The 23,487-nt window shown below is 42.8% G+C and overlaps 1 pseudogene; it reads right to left on the bottom strand.

Moving 5' to 3' along the window:
• Positions 1-3,114: 3,114 nt before the first annotated feature.
• Positions 3,115-23,049, bottom strand: LOC139598944 (uncharacterized; annotated as a pseudogene).
• Between the last annotated feature and the right edge of the window lie 438 nt (positions 23,050-23,487).

The raw sequence follows: 23,487 nt of genomic DNA, 5'->3' as shown, positions 1-23,487 counted from the left end.
AGTAACACAACACAACAAGCAAAGGCCTCCATGCTAAAGCAAGTAGATGTTAAGGTAGCTGTGATCCTCTGAGAAGCCTAAACAGAGAGAGAGAAGAGTGATGAAGACCCTCTGCCCCAGGGAAGAAGAAGACAACCTCTATTCTTAGAGATGAAGATGATCTCAGGGATAGATAAAGGGAACCTTTGCCATTGAACAGCTCATCCTTAAAACAGTACCCCCTAACTTGACACGGCCCATAAATGCAGCTGTGTGAAAAGCTGTGAAAAATGGGAGGGACTTCACGATTGCAGATTTTCCGGGCAGCTACTATTAGTGGAAATTAAAAGCCACAAGAGAACTGTTTTCTTTTGAAGAAGTCTCCATAAAGTGACAAGAGGGACTCCTCTCCCTAAGTGAAGTGAAGAAAGACTCTTCTAGAAGTGATAAACTGACTCAATTGTTTCTGTACATTGTTAGTGGGAAAGAAAAGGTTGTAGAGGGGAGGAGAAGTGTTCTAAAGGTTTTATTCTGATTCTAATTATTCTTTCTTTTAGTTACTGTAAATAAACTTTTCTTTATACCCTTTTCAAGTTTTGAGCCTGCTTTGTCTTCCTCCTAATTCTATCTCACAACAGGAAATGAGTTAGTATATTCTAGTGGGTGCACTGGGCGTTTGGCCAGCATTAGACCCACCACACTTATCCCACACCATTTATTATGAAGAGTAAAGCAACACATCAAGTAAACAATAAACACTACTAAACAAAATTACTTAGGAATGCCTAAATGTTTTACCTTCACCCAGAGTCTGTCATAGCTGGACTTGGATAGCTTTATCCGGAACCAGGCTTCCAAGTTTACCTCGAAAAGAGGGTTCAGCTTTTATAAGACCAAATTTACAAGTCAAAGTGACTTGATTTCATTTTTAGGACAAAACCACTTGGGATTTATGGCATACTTCCCTGGCAGCCAGATCCAAGGCTGGGCCAGAGCCAGGAACTTCACTGGAAGGATTTCCCTAAGACTATCCGAAAAACAAACATTTATTAATATTTACTGAAAAAGTTTCTTAACATAACTCATGAATAATCAAAGGAACACACATAAGTAACATCAAATAATAACTTTTAGCTGGATCCCTGTTTGTGCCAGGCATTGAGTATAAAGCTTAGTAAAAGTTAACACTTAAGAGACAAGGTCACATTTAAATTTGATTTACAATTTTGTCATATGTTACCAATTTTTGCAAATGTATCATCAGTATACTTAACAACATCTTTCTTTGGAATCTGTAGTTGACATGATTTCACACTGTCTCGGTTTAGGGCAAATTTGGGAGAAAACCTCCAAAAGGGGGCCCCTCCAGAAAGCAAACCTACATGGTTCTTCTCTCTAACTGGTTTGGGAAGGATTCTTCAGAGAGAAGTGGAAAGAACCTGTTTATTTAACAGGCAAAGCACCCCCCAGCACACAAAATGAACAATACCAGATGACAAAACTCTTTTACTGCTCTGAAAAAGATGACAAATTCAGAAAGTTTCTCTTGGGAGTGGTTGCTCTGTTATTGGTCCCTCCGGCACTGGGGTAGCTGCTGCATGTCACAAAGTGCAAACTCTTGGTGTTTCTCAGGTTCTAGTTTGGAGCAGGTTCAAATGGTTCTAAGAAAAGGAAAAGAAAATCAGTCTAGGGAAAATTTGGACTGCCTAGCTAAACTAATTAACAAGCAAAAGCAAAAAGCAAGAGTAAAACAGGAGTAAGAGTAAAGCGAAAGCAAGAGCAAAAAGCAAAAGCAGCACTATGTACTGCTTCTTTCTGTGTCTCGCTGATTGTGGGGGAGTGAGCAGGCTGATAACAAAACAAAACCGCTTTTTAGAGCCAGTCTTGAAGGCACAGAACATAATATCTAGCATAAACAGAATAGATGACTGGGGATACAAGCATCGTAACATCACTCTAGGACACACACCAATTCCAAAAAGGCACCCTTTGAAACCTTAAGCTTATTTTTAAGTGGGTAAATATTAAAACTAGTTAGCAGAATTAAACACCAGAATTCCCAGAAATTATTTTTGCACATAGCCAAATGCTGCAAGATGATTTCACATTTAATGAAGCAGATTTTCATTTGAGTTGTGTAGGTCATAATTAAATTTAGGTAGTTAATTTAAAGTTTACAGCAATATCAAAGAAGACTTGGCAATAAACACTGTAATATAAACTTCAGGACATACCCAGTAAACTTGTTGGTCTATTATGGCTCACTCTACTGTTTCAAGAAGAGCTTTTGCCTTTGGAGTTAATTCTCTCTGAGAGGTTAACTCAGGGTCACCTTTGAGAATATTGAACAGGGCTGATAACTGTGGAGTGGTTAACTCTATATAAGGTCTTACCCAGTTTATGATACTCAAAAGTTTTTGTGTATATATATATATATAAAAAAGTTTTTGCGCATATAATTATTTTGGCTTTTGTTTCATGCCTGAGTACCTCTCCTTCCAGAGGATAACGGGATCACGTGTGGGGGTGGTATCCGACAGGAGCGGAGGTGGAGCGAAGGCTTCCTCTTGGTAGTTGGCAGGAGTGCGGTAGCTCCGGTTCCCTCTGTGGGGGTTCTCGTGTATCTGATACCTTGGGTTTTAGCTTTCTAAATTTTTTTCTTTTTCTCTTTTTGATTTTGGGCTGCTTTGGTGTGTAGGTCTGGGTTTCATATAAGGCGATAGTAAGCTCTCTTCACAGAGTAGGTAGACACAACAATGCCTTCTCTAGCCGGGGACCCAAGGACAGCCAGATCCAGATCTCAGGCCCAAGAGTATAAACAATGTGGACTGAAGAGAGAAAAAAAAAGAAGGATGGGACTTCATGGGCTGGGGCTGTAATTGGACAATTAGCTCCAATATGCTAATGGACCAAAACTTATAAAAATGTGAGATCTTGTGACCAAGCCCTCTTTTGCTTCCATCTTGGAGCCATCCGGGCAGAACCAAAGCCGTGGCTCTGATACTGCCAGGGTGTGGTCTTTGAAGGCCCTTCAATAAATATCCTTTTATTCCCCTTAACTCTGTCTAGCCTCTGTTCCAGCTGTTTAAGACAGCAGTTCCATCAGCGATATGGGTTCTTCAGGCCGTTTAAGCCTCAGCTGTAGGTGTGATGGGGTGTGGTGGGGTGTGGCAGCGGACTCCAAGAGCTCACTGCGGGCACTTCCGGGTTCGGGAGCCACTCGACTTTTGGCTTCTTGTGCACTTCCAGCCTCCGGCATTCTTCCAGGCTCCGGTAGGCGCAACGGAGGGGGACCCAGGCACCGTGGCAGGGGCGATCCCAGCTGCTGTGCAGGCGTCTTTGATGCCAGCGGCTCAGCAGTCGCTGCGTGGTCTGTGCAGATGCAGCCAGTGCCGGCGGGGGCCGCAGCTCCGGGGCTGCCGGCTTCTCTTCCGGCTTGCGGGGCTTCGATGCTTCCGGTTTCTCTGGGCGGCATGGTGCCAATGTGAGTTGTCATGTCAAGCGAAGGCCGGGCTCTAGGACTGAACCAATCAGCTGTAGGTGGAGGCGGGCCAAGCGCTTCCATAGCAACCTGTAGCATGGAAGAAGTGGCGAATGGCTCCTGCAGGCATGGCGGGGGCAACCCTGGACGCCAAGGGCCGGCTCCCGCCGCTGTGTGGGCACTGTAGGGGCTTCTGGTATGGGGGGGCCCGGCCGCCGCGCAGACTGTGCAGACACCTCCAGCGCCTGCGGTGGGGGGTGCTCCAGCTCCGATATTGTGGCGCGCTGGCACTGCGGAGCTGGGGAGCCTGAACAATGGTCACTCCCCCTCTAGCTGCTTTTCCCGCATGCCCAGCATGGCTTCCCCTCTCCCATGGGCTGCCCCCTGCAGCGCGCAGGCTCCGCTATCTTGAGCGGGCAGCTTCTGCACCATGTGGTGTCAGTCATCTTAGGCAAGAGAGTCCGGCGCCACGTGGTGTCTGCCGTCTTGGGGTTTTTCGCGTGCTCATGCCATGTGGTCTCCGCCATTTTGAGCGACTGGCAAAGGTGACTTAGCAGCTGCTTTTGCATATTTCTGGGCGTTTATCAATTTTAAAGTGTCTTTTAATGTCCTCCAGGTAGTTAAAACAGTCATGGCAATTTTGTCACCTCTAGAGGCAGAGTCAAAGGTCTATCAGCTGACTTGTTCCCAGATTTTAACATTAAAGGCAGCATCTGTGGTGATTTCTACACCTTGGCTCTTGAAAACATTAATAAAGTCTCTCGAGCCTTTTTATTATGCTCAACCCCTCTTTTACTTAAGATCAAAGTCCAAATATTTCCTATAGCTTTATCTTCTGCAGAATCTTTTGCAGAAATTTTACCACCCATGTCCCAGCAGTAGCTCACCCCTTGTATGTCCTCTTCTAGACGATTACAGCTCCTCGACTGTCCAGCAGCTCTCTGCCTGGATTCCTTCACACAGCTCTGTCAGCTGCTTTTTCCTCACACAGCTCTGGCTATTTTCTTTGTAGCTCTGGCTGTTAGCAGCTCTCTGGCTGTTAGCTCTCTGGCTTTTTGTTTCACACAGCTCCCTGGCTGTATTTTCCTCACAGCTCTGGCTATCACTAGTTTTGGCTGTATTTTCCCCTTTTCTTTTCTTGTGGCTTAGTTATTGTCCTTGTGCAGGGTCACCATATGTCATGGATGGTGGAGACAGAGAGACAACACACATCGGGGTTTCATGCAGCAGAAAGAGAGAATAGCGGCTTACACAGCTCTATATACCCTATTCAAAAGACTTCATGTTTGAACCTGATTGGCTATGATTGGTTACCACCCAGCTCATTGACCAATAGCTGCCTGCTTCGGTTTTTGTCAGGGATTGGCTCTCTGTAGCCAAACCCCTCCTTCTTTCAGGCTTTATGGACCAGCTGTTTTGCTGTCATAACAGCTCTAAGAGGAGTGAAAACAAAATTTCTCATAAAGAAACGTTTGTGGCTTTATTAAAAGATGGTATGTCTCAGGAGAAATTGATGGTGTTCCAACCCCATGAATTATGGCAGATTTATAAACAGAGAGGGTAGAATAAACGTAGTAAGAAAGTGCAAGATTCTGAGGCAAACAATCCAGGAACAACTAAGATTAGGGCACCCTTGTCAGACCCTCAACAGGATTTCACAGCTTCTCAAGAAGGGCCCCCAGTGAGTGGATCAGTTATTCCAGGGGATAAGGTGGATTGGGAATCATATTCTCATTTGTGTCCTTGTAAAGAGACTAGGGAAATAGTTCAGCGTAATAAACAAGACTGAAATAACTGCCAAGCTCCAGTGCAATGGAAGGACCAGCGACATCATGTGGAGCTTCAAATTTTTTTCAAAAACTGGTCCTTGTAAACAGTAAGAGCCTTAATTGACACTGGAGCAAAGGTCTCTTTAATGTATGTGAACACCCAGAAATTTAAAGCACAATCTGTAATTATTACAGGTCTGAGAGGTTGTCCTGGTTTGAGACAAAATTTGAGAGGAAACTTGTCGGAACCCAGGACATTCCTCTGACTGCCCTGGAGGATTCGAGACCCTGGCAAGAGGCTCAGAGACCTTGGCACGAAGTCAAAGACACCTGTGCCTTTGATTTTAGCCCATGGAAAAAATTACCAACTTTGTGTGAAGATCTACAAGACACAAGAGTTTGAGTAGAATGATAGTTAATTTGTCACAGGGTGAAAAAGTAGAATTTTTGGGATTTAGAATGGGGGTTCAAGAGGCAAGATGGAGGAATCTGGGCATGCCCTGTCCTTCTTCTTCTTGTCCTCCATCTTCTGCTGTGATGGTGACACTTTTTGATTGATTTAGAGACAGACTGTCTAACATAGGTGATAGGTATTGGAAAATTATTGTAAATAAAGTACATGTAGTTCGTAACATAAAAAACTAACACCACCCCAAGGGCGGTCAGTGTGCCGCAAGCCGACCTACCAGACAGACCTCAGCAGGTCAGAGAAAGAATGTTATAGATAAGAAAAAATAAACAACCTTGAAAACCAGAGATGAGGAATCTCTACTTCTTCTTCGGTCACGGGGCTGGGAAAAAGACTTTTTAATACCTCAGGAGCCATTTCAACCACAGAAAACCCAAGAGAAACTTCCTGAAGAGATCTCCTCTAAAAAAGCAGATTCCAGCAGCTCCTCCCCCAACCAATTTGGGAAAAAAAATCTCCTTGGAGAAAAGTGGAAAAAATGGTTTATTTCACAAGCAATGTACTCACAAACATGAAAAAAATGAATAATATTAAACCATAAAACCTCTCATTGTTCTGAAGAGCTGGCAAATTCAGAGTCCTTCTGTGGTTCAGAGAGAGTCCTCTGTGTGTGTTTTTCAGCCTTGCTTGGTCTCTCTCAGTCCCTCCAGTGCTGGAATGCAGCATCCTGGGCCCAGTGGGCCACAAGCATGAGCTCCCAGTGTTTTTCTGGGTTTTTGGTCCCGAGCAGAGCTGAACAGCTTCAAGAAAAGGAAACCACAGCCCTGGAAAGACTTTTCTTGCCTTAGCTAATGAGGAAAACCAGCAAGAGAGAGAAAAAAAATGGAAACTCCCCATGTGCCTCTCTCTGAAGCCAAGAACATGGAGAGCACTGAGCTCTTGTCTCTGTTTTGAATAAAAGCCATGAAAAATTCCACTGCTCCCCCCCACCCCCTCTCTCTCTCTGAGCTTAGCTTAAAGCTACAGGATGCATTTCTGAGCAAAAAACAGACAATGGGGATACACAGCATCATAAAGTCACCCCAGGACAGAGGGAAACAAATTGAAGCTGTACAAACAAATAGAAATGAAGATAGGAAACCTCCCACAATGATCTTACTCAGTAATGATTGTCAGTGTCCTTGAATATATAATAGGAATAGATATTTTAAAGGGATTAACCCTGAATCTTCTGGATGGTCAGTACCAATTTGGAATAAAACATCATATTAGTGCCTGGACAACTTTAGAAGGGAAAGTAAAAACGCCTTCTGTCCAGATTCCTGTTGCAACCAAATTAGTGACTGAAACAATAACGGATTCCAGGAAGGCATGAAGAAATATCAAAAATAATTAAAGATTTGTTGTCTACCGTGTCACAATCCACTAGTACAAGCAAAGGGAATCGTGATGGTTTGTTAACTGATCTCAGAGTGCAAAAACAACACGGAGGGGATTTCAGTATTAATCAAAACAAATGCACCTTTTATTGAATGACCACAGTAAATGCGATAGAGAGATTAGGAAAAAAAAAAAAAAGGAAAAAGGATAGATAAAAGGAGAGAGAGAAAGAGAGAGAAGGGCTATAGCTACCAAATGTAGAGACGAAATCCTCATGATCCATGTCGATGGAAATTCGCCTTTTCACGTCAGGGAGAATCTCAAAGTCCTGGTTAACTCAGGGGTCTATTATAGTCCTTTGCCGAGGGGGGAACAGGTCTTGAAATCGCCGAGGAGGAACAGATACAATAAAATATAAGTCTATTGAAATTGCTGAGGGGGGAACAGGTATTGAAAAGGGGTACAGACAGTCCATGTTTTCAGCAGTGAGCGAGACCCATTGTTTTCCTTGGTCCAGGGAACACACCTGGGAAAAACATCTTGCTTCGATCAGGCCAGCCCCCCCCCCCCCCCCCCCCCCCCCCCCCCCCCCGCCGTGTTAGAATTACAGGAGTCTCAGTCTCAGTCCTTGGGAGGGGGCTTCAATCTCCATCTGTCATGGTGGTAGTGAAGCAGATGAAGGGTTTTCCATGGGGGACCACCAAAGTTACCCCTGAAAGTTCATTTGGCCGAGAGGTGGGGGAATTAATGGGCCATTGTGTCGTGAAGCAGGTGCAAGCACATAGGGCGAGTCACTCCTTGGCAGGCCCTGCTAGAAGCAGTAAACCATGGTGGCACTATAGACACAGCTGCGAACAATCACTTGGCGAGCATCAACATCAACCAGGCCAGAACTCCAATGAGGGTCTTCAGTGGTCCTGGTCTCTGTTCTTGAGACGGTCGTGAGGCAAATGAGGGAAACTTCAGACCATCTCTTACACCACCCCGTGGCTCATGATTGTCGTAAGGAGACCTTCATCAGCAGGGTTTCATAGTGTCATTGTGAAGTCTTCAGGACTCGTCACGTTGGTAGCATATCCCAGAAAACAGAGACAGTATGTAGAGAGAGAGAAAAGAAGAAGGAAAAGAAAAAAAAAGAGAAAAAAGAGAAAATAAATGATAAACTAATATAATTAATATTAATTTTTTCAAATGATCAAAACAAATCATAAATAATCAAAGGCAACAAAGCAATAAACAAATGCAATCAGTATTAATTTAAAATAATTTTTTCAAAACAATTCACTAAAAATCAAAAATTATTTTCACAAAATCACAAAAGAATATTAAAAATTATTTCAAAACACATACTCTAATTTATAATCGCCTTGTGTCAACAGTCTTGGGGATGTCCACAGTGAAGAGGACATCAGCCAAGTTGTGTGCATTAATTATAGATGTCAATCTTGTTAACCGTTTCATCATTCTCCAATTCATAATGAATAAGATTGCTGATAGAATAAAATCAATCAAAACTAGAATCAAAAGGATAATGATGGGATGGCACATATTGTTCAGGACACTTGTGGCAGTTGGTGACCACCCAAAAAGAGTATCCCACCACCTGTGCTCGGCATCTTTCTTTACTCTATCCATGACACGGTGTATTTGTCTCACATTGTGATGAACAGTCACCAGGGTTTTCTGTCCGCTTTTCTTGATCTTTTCCAAAATTTTGATTAAGTCCCGATGGAGCAACAATTGCCTTATGAAAGTGAGGTTCATCCCAATGAGAGTAGGCATCAGTTTGTGAATCAGTGTGTAGTTGGATTGTAAAAGGTAATGAGAGGTAATTGGAGCTTCATAAGAAAAATCACATCCTGCAATTTTGGTAAAGTTACAAGCACAAAAATTTGAATGATTTTTAGGATCCACTACTACATTTTCTACGAATACAATATCCCAAGCAGTTCTAAAGCATTCACACCCATTGCCTATGTATATAAGGACTGTTTCAGAAGTCTTGATAGGATGAATTTCAAAATTACAGATATTTTGCTCTGTGTCCAAACAAATGTCTTGAGCTATGATTGCCTTGCTTTCACAGATAAACCCTTGTTGATCTCGGACAATACAAGATTCCAAATTGACAGTTTGCCATTTCATTCCCTATGCTCAGAAGGATAGAGAATAGCTCCGTCATGATTCAGCCCTCATGTAATAACAGGAAAAATCAAATCCACTGAGACATTACGTATGGTTCAAACAAAAGCTGTGTCTGTATTTGAAATGGGGTCGTAAGTAAAATTCACCAAGTTCCACCAGGATTGGAATTCTCTTTCAAAATCAGTGGCACTGTCCCAAATTATTTTCCGAATTTCAGTAGGAAAAGTGCCTTCTTCACCTTCTTTTGTAATTGAGGCAGCAACTGATGAAATAGAGATTTTTGGAGTTCACTTGCATTAGCAATATGAATTAAGCATTTAAACTTTAGCCTGTAGAACTATGTGTTGAATTTTAACCTTTTTACTTAAGAAACCTCTGCCATGGTACAAAGCGCATAGGAAAATGCAAATTTCTGAAGCTTCTTGCATAAAGAACAATAGCAGAGAAGACCAAGGGATGCAAAGAGCCCAGATAAAGGGACTCCTCCTTCTCCAAGCTAATCAAGGCCGACAGATGTACTCAGATAAGCACCAAGGGACCAACAGCGCATGAGCAAAGGAGAAAAGTTCAAAAGTTCAGTCATGAAGAAGACCACGATCTTCAGCCTCAGAGACCACCGAGAGACCCCAGTGCGACCACCGCAGCAGACAACGCATGCCCAGAAGGGCGTGGATCTGATTACCATGCGAGGCGAGAACAGGCAGGGCCAGGGGTTGAACATGCATGGAAAAGTTGTGCAATGTATTGCATATGGAATACCTTTGTGAATAAAGATGTGGGTCAGACTGAGGCTTGAGGCACCAGTTTTCATGAGAGCTATCTCACTTGTGCCAGACGCTGACATACATACCCACTTCATAACTATATCTAGTTGTGGAGTTTATTTATTCTGCGTATTGCTTCACTGACTGCATCTGCAATTGTGCCTGGATACACTTGAGGGCCAAAGAAACATTTTGTGTAGCACCGAGTGCATCATTTACCAATTTATGATCATTTACATTTACCTTCTCCCAATTTGGTAGAATGTTTGATAGCAGCCACTGATGTGTTCCTAAAGCCAATAAGGATGATTGCAGTGGTTGTTGTAATTTGGTCAAATCTCTATTTGTGGCAGCCAATTTATTCATTAGTACTTCTGAATCAATACTGTTTAGAATTCCCAATCCTGTTCCCACAGCACCGGTTATGTCTCTTGGCGTTCATTTTTTAAAAGAGCTCCGCTTTTGCAGACAGATCGTCCAACCCTCAAAGGAAGTCTGCAAAAAAGGCGAACAGGCCAGCTGAATTTCTGAGACATTGTTTTGCATCATGAATTTTACTTGTTTAAGAGACCATGCCGGATTGAACAATATTTGTTGTTGACCAGTTTTCCTGATACATATGGTCCAATTTCAAAAATTTTTGGGCTGAGCATGACTGGTGGTTGGGCTGGAGTGGCGATAGTAGAAAATTGGGTCATAGCATTTATTACAAATTTAAAAAAAAGGCCTTCAGTATTTTTGGACCAAAGACAAACTGCTTCTGCAGTTTGTGTTAATGTAAAACTGTGCCAACAGTCTTGTGCACTTGGGTGCGTACAAACCTGCTCATGTTTATTTTCCTGATCTGTCGAAACACCGATTGAGATTGCCTTACTATAGGTAGTTCCATTAATCATTCGGCATTCTATGCTAATTTTTTTCTCCCACTACCCCTTGAAGCTGCCAGGTTTTTTGTTTTTCCTATTCCCGCCTAGTGTATAACTGATTCTCATGTACAACTACAGTTGATAGGTTCAAACCCTTTACATTTCCCATGGATCCGGTAAATTGTACAAAAGCCTGGGACCAAGGTCATTCAGTAAGGGGACTCTCGGTCCCTTCTACTAATTAAAAAGAACTAACTGTTGTATTTAATGTGGGCTTCGTAGTCACAGCCCCTTCTATCCGCTGGGACGTAACCATTGTACTCAGTGTGAGCTTTGTGCTTTCTGCCCATTGAGATGTAACTACTGTACTTAATGTGGGCTTCATGATCTCAGTCCCTTCTATCCATGGGGATGTAACTATGATGCTCAGTGTGGGTTTTGCTATAGTGTCTATCTTAAATTTATAAACCAGGCCTCTCAGACCTAACGGGTCAGTCAAGTTATTTTGCCAGCGGCATGTCACATAAGTCGGTTTAGCTAAAGTAAAATTGTGCCAGCAATCAATTGGTTCATTTTTACAATCCTTCGTAATTGCAACATTGTTAGTTTTGGGACCTAGAGTGTAATTACCAACATACTCCTGGCATCAACACAGAGTGAGGGGAATTTGGTTTGCACACTCCCACCTCTTTGTAGGACACAGTCTCGCTGAAGGGATATCCAGATAATTTTTTCCACCTGGTTCCATAAAATTTCCGGCAACTGTAATGGAGGCGCTTTCTCATGGAGAGATCCTTCCACTTTTCTGCATGCTACCACAATCGACTCACCAATTATTCCAGTTAGGGTTCTAATCCAGTTGTTTTGATCCCATCCCCACTCACTTGGACGATATAGCTTGAAGTCATGCAGCACTACAGTAGCTAGGTTTGGGTGGCAACCCTTGAGATATGATCCTAGAATATTAGTGTGATGGATGGTAGCTTCAGACCTTGACCACTCAGCAGGATTTTGTCCACAGAGTTGGGGTAGGATGCAGAAAAGTATCACCAGTGTTATCATGGTTCAGATGATTCTCATGTCCCTCGGGGTTCTTCTGTAAAAGCAAAAACAACAGAAATCCTGGCACTGAGAGGCAGAAAAGAGTTAAAATGATGGGATTATCCAGCGTGTATTTATCCGATCCTCTTTCCCTAGAGCATCAGAGGCCACCCATGCATATTTATTCAGAGGGGTTTTCAGCACTAGAGGTACTTCCTCTACAGTAGGGAGGTCCACCAGAACAGGTTGTCCAGGGTAATGTGATGGATTTTTTGAATCATCAGGTCCCTGCAGTGAGGGGATGATGCTTGGAGGTGTCGGGTAAAAGGCAGTGATTTTGGGACATCCATTCACCCTCCATCTACTGTTCACTCTTTTAACAGCTTCCCATAACCGAACGTCCCAATTTCCCTCCTGTGGTTTTAGGAGTCCTTTCTAAGATCCCATTAACTTGAGGGTAGTAAGGGGTGTGGAAAGTCCACTTAATTCCTTCACCTTTTGCCCAATCCTGTACAACTCTAGCAGTGAAGTGGGACCCATTGTCAGATTGAATTTCCTGTGGCTTTGGGAAAGTTCCAAACCACCCCTGCAAAGCTTTAACTGTATTATCACCTGTAGCTCTTTTAAAAGCATCAGCTTGAACCAATCCAGATACAATTTCTACTCCTACTAGCACAAAGTGTTTACCTCCCGACTTCGTAAAGGGGCCGATATAGCCTACCTGCCATGCGTCCCATAAGCCTTTACCCTTTCTTAAATGCAGAGGGTCATCTTCTAAAGGATGTCTTTCCAGTTGCCTGTGACATTGCTTGCAGGCTGATATGCATGTTTTACACATTTCCCTGATAACAGGCCAACCCCAAGCATGAGCTTCCTTGTACAAATCTTTTGCACCCGTGTGCTGCCTTTTTACATGCAGCCATTCTAATAGTTGATCCCAGTCCTCAGTAATTAGTTCCTTTTTCAAGGGGCTGAGACTTGCTAGCTCATCAGCTCTATTATTTCACTCTCCTGCTGGATTTCCATCTGTTTGGTGAGAAGCTATCCAACCAACAGCAAAATTTCTTGCCGCTTCTTTTGCCACACTGGGATTCTGTTAACTTCCCAGTCATTTTGCTGCCAAAAAGGAAGCCACTCAGTACAACCTTTGTACACTGCAGAAGAGTCAGTGTAAATGCAGACAAGAGAAGTGTTCTGAGCCTCACATTGGAAGCCACTCCAAACAGCAGAGTTCTCCAACCTGAGGACTGCCCTCCCCTTCCGTAATGATTCTTTCACCAGATGAAATGTGTAAGGCAGCTGCTCTTTACCTCCATACCTTCCCTTCCCGTCTCGAGGCGGCATCTGTGAACCAAGAATTTGCTGCTAGTTTGGGGGAGAAAGGAGGGGCAGCCTTGAGTACAGAAGCAGGTTTATCTTGGGTGCTAGCCAGGCTCTCAGTGTCTTGGATTGCTAAATTTTTAGCAGCACCTTCTGTCATTGAGAATGTATTACAGTAGTATTCAATCTGAGCGTACCACTTTCTAACTGAGGCTCTCTGGGCTACCCTGTCAGGCGGGGGGGGCCCATTAGTGACAGCTTTAAAAACTTTGAAAGGACCTCTTAACACAATAGGCTGTTGTCGTGCAATTTTTTTCCACTTCTATGAGAGCTAAGCTAACCACAAACAATCCCTTTTCCCAGATAGTGAATCTTTTCTCAGCATCTTTGAAACCATGGGAATAAAAACCAACAGGCATGTCGGACCCTTGGGACCCCGCTGCCAGATGTGTACTGATAGCCCTGAGGAGGCAAACCCCCATTCCACCTGAAAGGGATCTGTGGGATGGATAGGGCCTAGTGCTTGGTGAGCTGTTGCCTCAACAATCAGTAATTGCAATGCTTCTTCCTGAAAAGGAGTCCAATCCCATTTTACCCCTTTCCTCAGCAAGTCATAAAAGGGCCTAGCAATTATTGAAAAATCTGGGATGTGTTTCCTCCAGAATACTAATAGTCCTAGAGCTTGCTGGAGGTCTTTCCTGGATTCAGGCATTTTAATCTGATCTAGAGAGGTTAGGGTATTGGGTGGAATACATGTCATACCTCCTTTCCACCAAATTCCCAAAAACTTCACTTCCTGAGAAGGCTTCTGAATTTTTTTGGGGGAATCTGCAAATCAAGGCTTTCTAAGTGAGATTATTTTCTGCTGATGTTCCCCACTACCTCTATTTCCTCTCCCCCCACCAAAATGTCATCAGTGTATTGAGAAACAGCTACAGTGTCAGGTTTGAGTATTTTTTCTAATTCCTGTGCTAAAGCATGGTGGGCTAGAGTTGGGGAGTGTTTGTAGCCTTGGGGAAGCCTGGTAAATGTATATTGTTGTCCTTCCCGTGTGAAGGCAAAACGGTCCATATCTTCTGGCTGTATAGGTATCATAAAGAGCATGTCTTTGACATCTATAATTGCCATGATTGAGTGAGCTTTTTCTTGAATCGATGTTATTAATTCAGCTAAGTTTGGGACTGCTGCTGTGAGAGGGTCTGTGTTGGCATTAAGTCTGTGAAAATCTACTGTCAGCCTCCACTTGCCATTCGGCTTTCGAACGGGCCACACTGGCGAGTTAAAAGGAGAATGTGTGTGAATTATAACCCCTTGGTTTTGCAAATCCTGTATAACTGGTTTGATGCCCTCCCTGGCACCAGAAGGTAGAGGGTATTGTTTTATGTTGGTTGTTTTAATATACGACAGGTAGGGTGCAGTCTGAAGCAGCCTAATGTTAAGTGGCGGAGTGCCAAAAGACCACAGAAATCACTCAGAGTCTTCCCACTGCCTCCCAGCAAGGACATCCATCCCTAATAAATTATTTGGAATGTCCCCGATTACCATTTTGACAACTAATTGATTTTCATCTCCAGGGAGAGTTTGACTAGGGCCACATTCATAGATTCTGTAGTTCCCAGAGCATTAAGAAAACAGCATTATCTTTTAGATGGAACAATTCCACACTTTTGGGTGTCCTTTCTAGTTAGTGCAGAAATTTGAGCCCTAGTATCGATTAAAAACATTACTAGAACTTTTTGGGGGCCCATGATAGCTGCGATTATTATATCTCCAGATTTATTTTTAGTGAGCATTCTTAAATAAACCCATGCTCCACCTCTTCACTCACTTGTAAGCGGTGGAGATATTACTTTCCTGAAGACCCTGTTGGTTTTGGTTCATTGTCTGTGTTCTGGAGAAGGGGCTGGGGGACTGTTGTGTTACTTAGGTTTTGAGAGAGGAGTTGTGAGAGGGTTAATTTTGGCTCACCACCAGTGTTTTGTGAGAGAGACCGGGTGAGGGTTCCGCTGCCCAGATTATGAGAGAGGAGCTGGGATAGAGTTAATTTTGTCTCATTGCCTATGTTTTGTGGGAGAGGCTGAGAGGGAGTTAGTGTGTTGGCGGAGGTGTGTGTTGGTTCCTGAGAAGGGAGGGGTGCACTGGGTTGAGTTGATGGATTTGGTTTTCGATAGTGCCAGTTATTTATTATTTTCTGCAATTTATCAAGGGGCAAACCGTCCATCATGTCTTTGGGGACTCCCTTTTTAATTCCCAACAACCACCAATGGTGGCGGTTAGAGATCTGTTTTCCCTTCTCTACATTTTCAGTGTGAGGAGTGCCAATAAACCAAACACCTTTTGTTTTTTCTGATTTCTCCTCCGGGGTTTTTACAGGTCCATATTGTCTACAATAATTAATCAGATCTACTGCAACTTCATCCCATGTCCAGACTTTACGGCTGCTGACAGGTGAATCAGACTGAGAAGCTGCGGACTGTGAGGGGGAGGAGTATGGAGTGAAGCCAGGATCAGTAGATCCAGTTTGGTCAGTGGAGTTACTGAGAAATCTATCTAGTCTTTCTACAGGACTTAGAGCCATTATGGTTTTCTGTAGAGTGATTGCTGTAGGTTTAAGTGTTTCTGGAAGCTCACAAATTAAAGGGGTCATAAGTTTTGGCATCACAGGTAATTGCATCAGAGATTCAAAACCAGGAATTAATTTCTTTTCATGAATCATTTACAGGCAGGCAGCTTTGTGCACGCTTTCTAAAAGCTGGTCAGTGGTACTGACAATTGCCAGGGGGTCACTCCTTTCTAAAGGATTAATTCCTCTGGTCCAAAAAGCCGTGTGTTGTGTTAGGGACCATGCGTCATGCTTATCTCCTGTTGTTAAGAAGACACCATGTCCCCAGTACCCACTGGCTTCTTGTTCAGTTAATTTAATTTGATGTCGACCAGTGAAGGACACTCAGAAGACATATTCTGTCTCCGATTCTTGTGGGAGGCGCCCAAATTCTTTTTTCAGCTTAGCTAATTCGGTAGCGCTGAATGGTATTTGTTTAGTTGTGATATGTGGGTCAAGATCCTCATCATTAATATAGTTATATTCTGTTTTAACTAAGGGTCTTAAACGAGGACAGCAGTATTCCCCACAATTTTTTACTGCCTCGAGTTCCTTATGGGGATAGGTCTGTGTAATGTGAGGAGTGTCCTTTTCTTCTGCCTCTGTAGAGGAGTCAGCACTATGTGAATTTTTAACACATTCCTCTCTAAAAGCAGATATAGATTTCATTTCTATCTGCATTTAATTGTTTTTGCAAAATTTCAACTAGGTTTTGAAAGGAGTCTATTATTGCTATTTCTTCATTTCTTCTCTTAAAGCGAGTTTCTATGGCTGCTGTAAGACAGGCTCCCAAAACTGAGCAGAGGATGGTTTTATTTTTGCCCAGTTTGAATTTTGTTTCATGTTGCAAGAACATATTCTATCAATAACATTTTCTAAATTAAACCAGTTGTTCTCTGCCCAAACCTCTCCACCGGGGGATGGCTTTGCATTGTATTTAGCAAGCAGAGCATAAAATTCAGCTTTTACCTTTGCACTGAGGTTTTTCACTCATTTTGTGAAGGGACTAGAACCACGACAGGGAAGTATAGACTCAAGTTATGCAATCACACAGCCCTTTTGCTGTGTTTTCCCTTCACTAACTTTCCCTGGGTGGGTGAAGAGACAAAAATCTGCCTGGTAGGCCCTGTTTAATTACTCCAAAAGTGTCCCTTCCCAGACAGTCTAGACACACACACGCTAAAACGTTTGTTGTTTTTTTTTTCCTGAGGGGACCAAAAAATACAACAGGGAAATACTGATTTAAGTTACAGAACCACACAGCTCTTGCTGTGTTTCCCCTCACTTCCCTGGGTAGGTGAAGGGACTAATCTGCCTGGGAGGCCCTTGCTTAATTTCTTAAAATTGCCCCTTCCTTCCCAAACGGTCCAGACACACACAAACACAACAGAAACAATTTCCCCTTTTGCACTGAGATATCTTTTGTGAAATTCTGAAGACAGAACCCTCAACAAAGTATGAGGATGCTTTTCACCTAGGTGTGTGCGGTTTGCGGGAAATTTGAATCACACCCCTTGTGGAGTGAAATGTTCTTCCACCTGTTACAGACTACACTCAACCCTGCAAACCCCTCTGTCTATCAGAATCCTGTCCATGACGCCAATTTAATGTCACGATCCATTCTACAAACAGGATTCGTGATGGTTCGTTAACTGATCTCAGAGTGCAAAAAACCAACACAGAAAGAGGATTGCAGTAAGAATCAAAAAAGAATGCACCTTTATTGAAATGACCACAGCAAATGTGTTAGGGGGATTGGGGAAAAGGAAAGAATAGGGAAAAGAGAGGGAGGAAGTGAAGGAAGGTATATAGCTACCAAACGTAGAAAGACAAAGTCCTTCGAAGTCCAGTCAACAGAGTTCGCCTGGTCACGTCAGGGGAGATCTCAAAGGACACTGGTCAACTCAAGGTTCTTTATAGTCCTTTTTTGGTGGGGGGGGGGACACAGGTTTTGAAATCGCTGAGGAGAATCAGATACAATAAAGAATAGTCTATTGAAATTGCTGAGGGGAAAAAAGGCATTGAAGAAGGGTACAAACAGTCCATATTCTCAGCAGTAGGCAAGAACCATTGTCTTCTTGGTCCCATGGTCACACCTGCAGGCAAACATCTCACTTTAGTCAGGTCAGCTCCCCACACACCTCCGCTGGGTTAGGGGTTTCAGTCTCAGTCCTTGGGAGGAGGGGGAGCGTCTCCATTTAGGGGTTTCATGTCTTAGTCCTTGAGGGAAAGGCTTCTCCCATCTCAGTCTGTCTGTCACAGTGGTTGTAAAGCAGATGAAGGGTCTTCCGTGGGGACCACCAAAGGTTACCCCAGAAAAGTCCAGCCAAGTCAAGAGGTGGGAAAATTCCAGGGCTATTGTTGCGAAAGCAGGTGCAAACATGGAGGGCACGGTGCCCATTCTTCTTCCACCAGGCTCAGTGTTCCATAGCAGCAAACACAACTGCAAACAATAGCTTGGCAAGCCAGAACTCTGCTCAGGCCTCAGAATCATTTGGCGTTCATCCACCACTGGCAAGCCAGAATTCCAATCAGAGTCCCCAGGGTCCTGATGTCTGTCCTTGAGACAGTTGTGAGGCAAAATGAGAGGAACCCACAGACGCCTCCGATGCCCTCCTTGGTGAGGAATACTTCCACTCCAAACAGGAGGATCAGGACTGTTTTGGACAGAGAGCTCTTGTATTCTGGCCTTAATCTGTGATTTATACAAAGAGGAGGAGGAGTTACAACTTCCATCAGTGCCATATCAAATATCCTGTTTGACTTACCCAAATACCAGACATGCTAGCTGGGTTAAATGTAAATGTTTAAACTGTAGGAAGAATTGGTTTTTGTAGTTCACACAATCAATGCCCTCTTTGCAGGAAGTGTCAAGTGCCAAATCGATCCCCCATCCAGGTAGAACTCAAAACAACTGAAATAATACCTTTGTTTTGTGGATGGGAATTATTGGTGCTTGTTGGATGGGAGATACCTGAGGAACAGTGGGAAACCACAGTTAAGGAGTGTCAAAAACTATTTGCCTGGAAATTAGCTAAGAGAAAGTGACAAGGACATAGAGGGCAAGACTGGATTGGCTTCTGTATTCGCCACCAAAAAGGTCATATACACCTGCTGTGGGTTGCAACCCCATAGGCATGGGAGGTGGGAATATAAGCCATACTGGACCTCTGTTATTCCTTTTTCTGTCACTCATTTGTTGTCTTTCCCTTTTGGGATACCAACAAAGTCATGTCACAGGTGTTATCGAAAGCTGTATCTAGAAAGACACCAAAGTTCCTTTTTTATTTCTCACACTCATGTCAACAGTCACTGTTATATCCCATCCAAATTAGGCAATTGCATGCACAATGGGAAAAAGTATTGGATTGCAGAGAACTTAGGAACAAGTGGTAATAGGATGGGAAGTCAATGCCCAAAAGGGGAGAGATGGATTTGTTTCACATATGCTATTGGGAATAAAGCACAAGATTTGATAAAAGAGCAATTGATAAACAAAAAGGCTAAGCCAGCACAAACACCTAAACCTGTGCCAATCTCACTTGAACGGCAATTAGAAAAAGAAATAGATATCTCAAGAATGGGTAAAAATCAGTTTGTAGAATTAGGGGAAAGAATAAGTAGGGAATTAACCAACTGTTGGGTTTGTGGAGGGATTTTGATGTCAGAAGAATGGCCATGGAAAGGCAGCAGCTTAGGTCCAATTGAGCTCCTTAAGTACAACCAAACAAGTATAAGTGGAGAAAACCGACCAGAAGGGTGGATTTTAAGTTCAATAGTGACAGGGGAAGAATGTCTCTGGCACACTGGGAAAAAGTTCATTCATGAAGTAGGAAAAACTCCCTGTATAAAATATAAGGTTAGTAATAGAACTTCTGTATGGTGGATCCCAGAGGAACCAACCATGTACTGGACCCAGGAAAAAACAAAAAAGGAAATTTTAAGTATAATAATAAAATTAGACTTTTCAATGTAATGATACAGGCAAGAATCCTTACTTTCGCATCCCAGAAATCTCCAAATTTTGTGAGAGTATAGATCAACAAAAAAAAATATTATTAGAAAGCTCCAGATGGCTTATTTTGGATATGTAGAAAAAGAGCACACCCAAAACTCCCCTCTCGGTGGAGAGGGAGCTGTACTCTGGGAATCATACAGCCAGGATTTTTTCTTTTACCTGGACCTGATGGAGATCAATTAGGGATACCAGCTTATGAGGACCTAAAGAGAAATAAAAGAGATTTGATTGGAGGATTCCAAAAATGGGGAGATGAGGAATGGCCCCCTGAATGCATATTGGAAATGTATGGGCCAGCCACCTGGGCACAAGATGGGAGTTGGGGATATTGGACCTCAATTTATATGCTAAATCATATTATAAGACTCCAAGCCGATGTAGAGATAATAACAAACAGAACTGGTCAGGCAATGGAATTAATATCAAGGCAACAAACCCAAACAAGAGTGGCCGTGTATCAGAATAGGTTGGCTTTAGACTATTTATTAGATGAAGAAGGGGATGTTTGTGGAAAATTCAGTACATCAGATTGTTGTTTAAAAATAGATGACAATGAGGATGCTGTCCTGGATATAGTCAATGATATCAGAAAAATCGGCCATGTACAAGTTCAAAGGTGGGAATCAATGCTAAATACTAGTTGGTGGGATAACATGTTGGGAATAGAATGGTGGAAAAAGGCTTCTTCCTGTTATAAATAATCAACAAGAATGCCAAATTAATAATAAGAACAAAAGATTTTATTTTCATGACTGAAAACACGGTCCTCGATAGCCACAGTCGAAGAGACAGCGTCGAGCCCGGGATCAGTAGTGGGTGAACCTCGATCTGACCTCTATCGCATCGCACCCCCTCTGTTCACAAATGTCTTCATTGGGGCTGGTTTTATACAGTTTTTTCTGCCTGAGACAAAGGTACCCCCATTCTTTTGCTACTCTGCATATGCATGAAGTCTCCTTTCTCTGTGCAGGGCTGGACAATGCTGTTTCTGGGAGGTGGCTGGTGTTTGATCGAGTTATGGGAACTCGGTATTCAGATGTATGTTCCTGACCACTCATGTTATCTTGATTGAAGATACTTATCAAGTGTTCATTGCTCTTGGGTGTTCCCTGGGTAGTCCCCGGAAAGGCCCATCTCCGCACCAGCCACGTCCTTTTGCTTGCTAATTAGGCTTTCTTTCCTTGCTGCCATCTGGAGTTTCACAATTTTACTGTGGCAATCTGTCTCCTGAGTGTCAGTGGTCTTAGGCTTTTGGATTTTAGTTACATACACAATTTTATTTTCAACTTTATTTTATGCATATTTCATATAAACATGGATTACCTCACATCACATATTAAATTCCTTTTATGCGCTACAGCTGGTCTAATATTTCTTCCTTGTCTGATCCCCTGTTTCATTTGGCTCATCACCAGTGTAGTCCAAGGCATGCAATTTGTGACCATGGACCAAAAGTTGGCTACAAAAATGGTGCAAAGGATTATGGTGTTAAAGAAACAAAATAATATAGAAGACCCCTTCAAAGAAGCGAGATTTATTTGTGAAAAACATGAGCTAATAATGAAGGCTAGAAAACAATAAATATTACTCGAGCCAAATGATTTATAAAAAGAAAGAGGGAGGATTGTGAAAAGTGCATATTATATGATTGACTCTTTGCAGATATTAAAAGGAATACTATATGATTTATGTTGTATTAATTAGTAGTACTGTATTAATCTTTTTTTAAGTAGTGTGGTAAATATAGTTTTAGGTTATAACATAATGTTAAGATAGAAACTATGCAATATAAGATACTTTTTTTAACTAGCTCAAGAAAAGGATGAGATAATCAAGAAATTCTTTGCACAGAGATAACAGCAACAAGACACCTAAATCCCCAAGAGAAGAATTATTGCCTCCTTATTGGGAAAAGACCAAATTTCTTCCACTTCCTTCCAGACTTTGAGGAGCCAACCAGAGAACACCCATTGTTTAAAAAAAATTATGCATCCTGTATGAGATATATGAATATGCAACAGGCTGTTGCTTTTAAGAGTTAATCCTTTTTTAGTGTGTATGCTTTCGGGCCTTAGTTTCCCAGGAAGCATCTGGACAGTGTGTATTTCTTTGCTTTTTATTGTCCTCTATTGTCCTAACTCTGATTGTCCAAATTCTTATTGATCTAATTTGTATTACTATTTTTATAACTATTTTATTACTATTAAACTTTTAAAATTTCAAAACAAGTGATTGGCGTTTTTCACATAGTGTTAACACTGACCATGCTTGGTCTTCAGCATCGACAAACAACAGTTGATATAAGTCTCTTCCACCCCCTCTCCCACAGTGTGAATTCAAGTGGAGATAGCAGCACAGTCATCACGTGTTTTAAGCCATAAGGGGTTAAAGGATATACAGAGAAAGTAGTGTTATAAACGAATACTCCAATTTAATAATCAAATAAATTTATTAAATGATGAAAAGTATAATTTTGGAAAAAGCCACAAGCAATCTCGGCTCTGAGCCCGGGCGGTCAGGGCTGGGGGAGACTCTAAGACCTGGTCTGCACCAGCTTCCCCATGGGTCTCCCCTGATCTGTTCCAAGGGGTCCATTTTTATACAATCTTTCGGGCTTTGGAAGGGGGTTTTCTTTAGCATATCATTGGGTTTTCCGGAGCTGTCAGGAAGAAACTTTCCAGGAAAAACTTCTGATAATGCTTCTCAATATGCCTCCTGCTGGAGTCCTTTGGAATATACATTGGAATATACATCTCTGGAGGCAGTGTCTTTCTGTTATTTGAATTTCTATCACTTAGTTTGTAGTTGCTGGTGATGCTTATCAAAATGCCTCCTGTCAGACAAAAGAAATCCCCTGGAATATACATTCCTGGGGACAGCTGCCTTCTTGTTTGAATTTCTCAGTCTGTGGTTAATGGTGATGCTTATCTGAAGTGTCTCCAGCTGGGGTCTTGTCAGACAAGAAATCCTTTGGAATATACATCTCTGGCAACAGTGCCTTCCTGGTGTTTTGAATTTCTTAGCTGGCCTGTTGCCCGGCATTGGTTTTAGTACCCATAATGCTGTGGTTTTAATTCCACTTAGCACAAATTATTTTATAACCTATACTACATATCACAGTAGCTTTCATTAGATTGTTCAAGAAAGAAGAATTTCTTCCATAGTTTTTGGTCAGCCTTACTCAGTCCCTTTATATGCCTGTAGGCTAGAGGTTTCCATATAGGGCCAATCCTCTCCTCCTGTTTTTTACCGTAGTCAGCCAGATCTTCTGCCATGGATCGATGGAATCACTGGATCCAGGTGAAGTGAGGTCTTCTTCTGAGGAAGGGGGTTGAGGGTGCAGTCACAACGTTGTTTTTGTCCTCCGATACCTCTTCCCATGTGGCCGGCATGAGTGCCACCATTTTGGAGACCGGCGCTTCCGGGACTGCGGTGGGAGTGGTTCCGGTTTCCCCAGGAGGGGAGAGGCCCGAAGCATGCTGAGAGTTGTAGTCCGGGGTAGGAGCAGCAGGACCCTGTGTAGCAGGGGTGGAGTTGAGGGGTGAAACCTTAACAGGCAAGGCTTCTCGCAAGGAATACACATTAGCAGAGTGATCAGTAGGCAATTTAACAGGATTTTCACATGAATAGTAGGGCGGTTGGAGAGGTGGAGGAGCAGGGAAAATGGGGGGTTGGGGTAGCAAAGGCACAGGGAAGGCGAGGCGGGGAGGGAG

This window comes from Agelaius tricolor, unplaced genomic scaffold (assembly GCF_023055355.1).
Source record: "Agelaius tricolor isolate 1412-34295 unplaced genomic scaffold, bAgeTri1.0.p SCAF_21, whole genome shotgun sequence".
Lineage (NCBI taxonomy): Eukaryota > Metazoa > Chordata > Aves > Passeriformes > Icteridae > Agelaius > Agelaius tricolor.
This window is presented reverse-complemented; position numbering and strand designations above follow the sequence as displayed.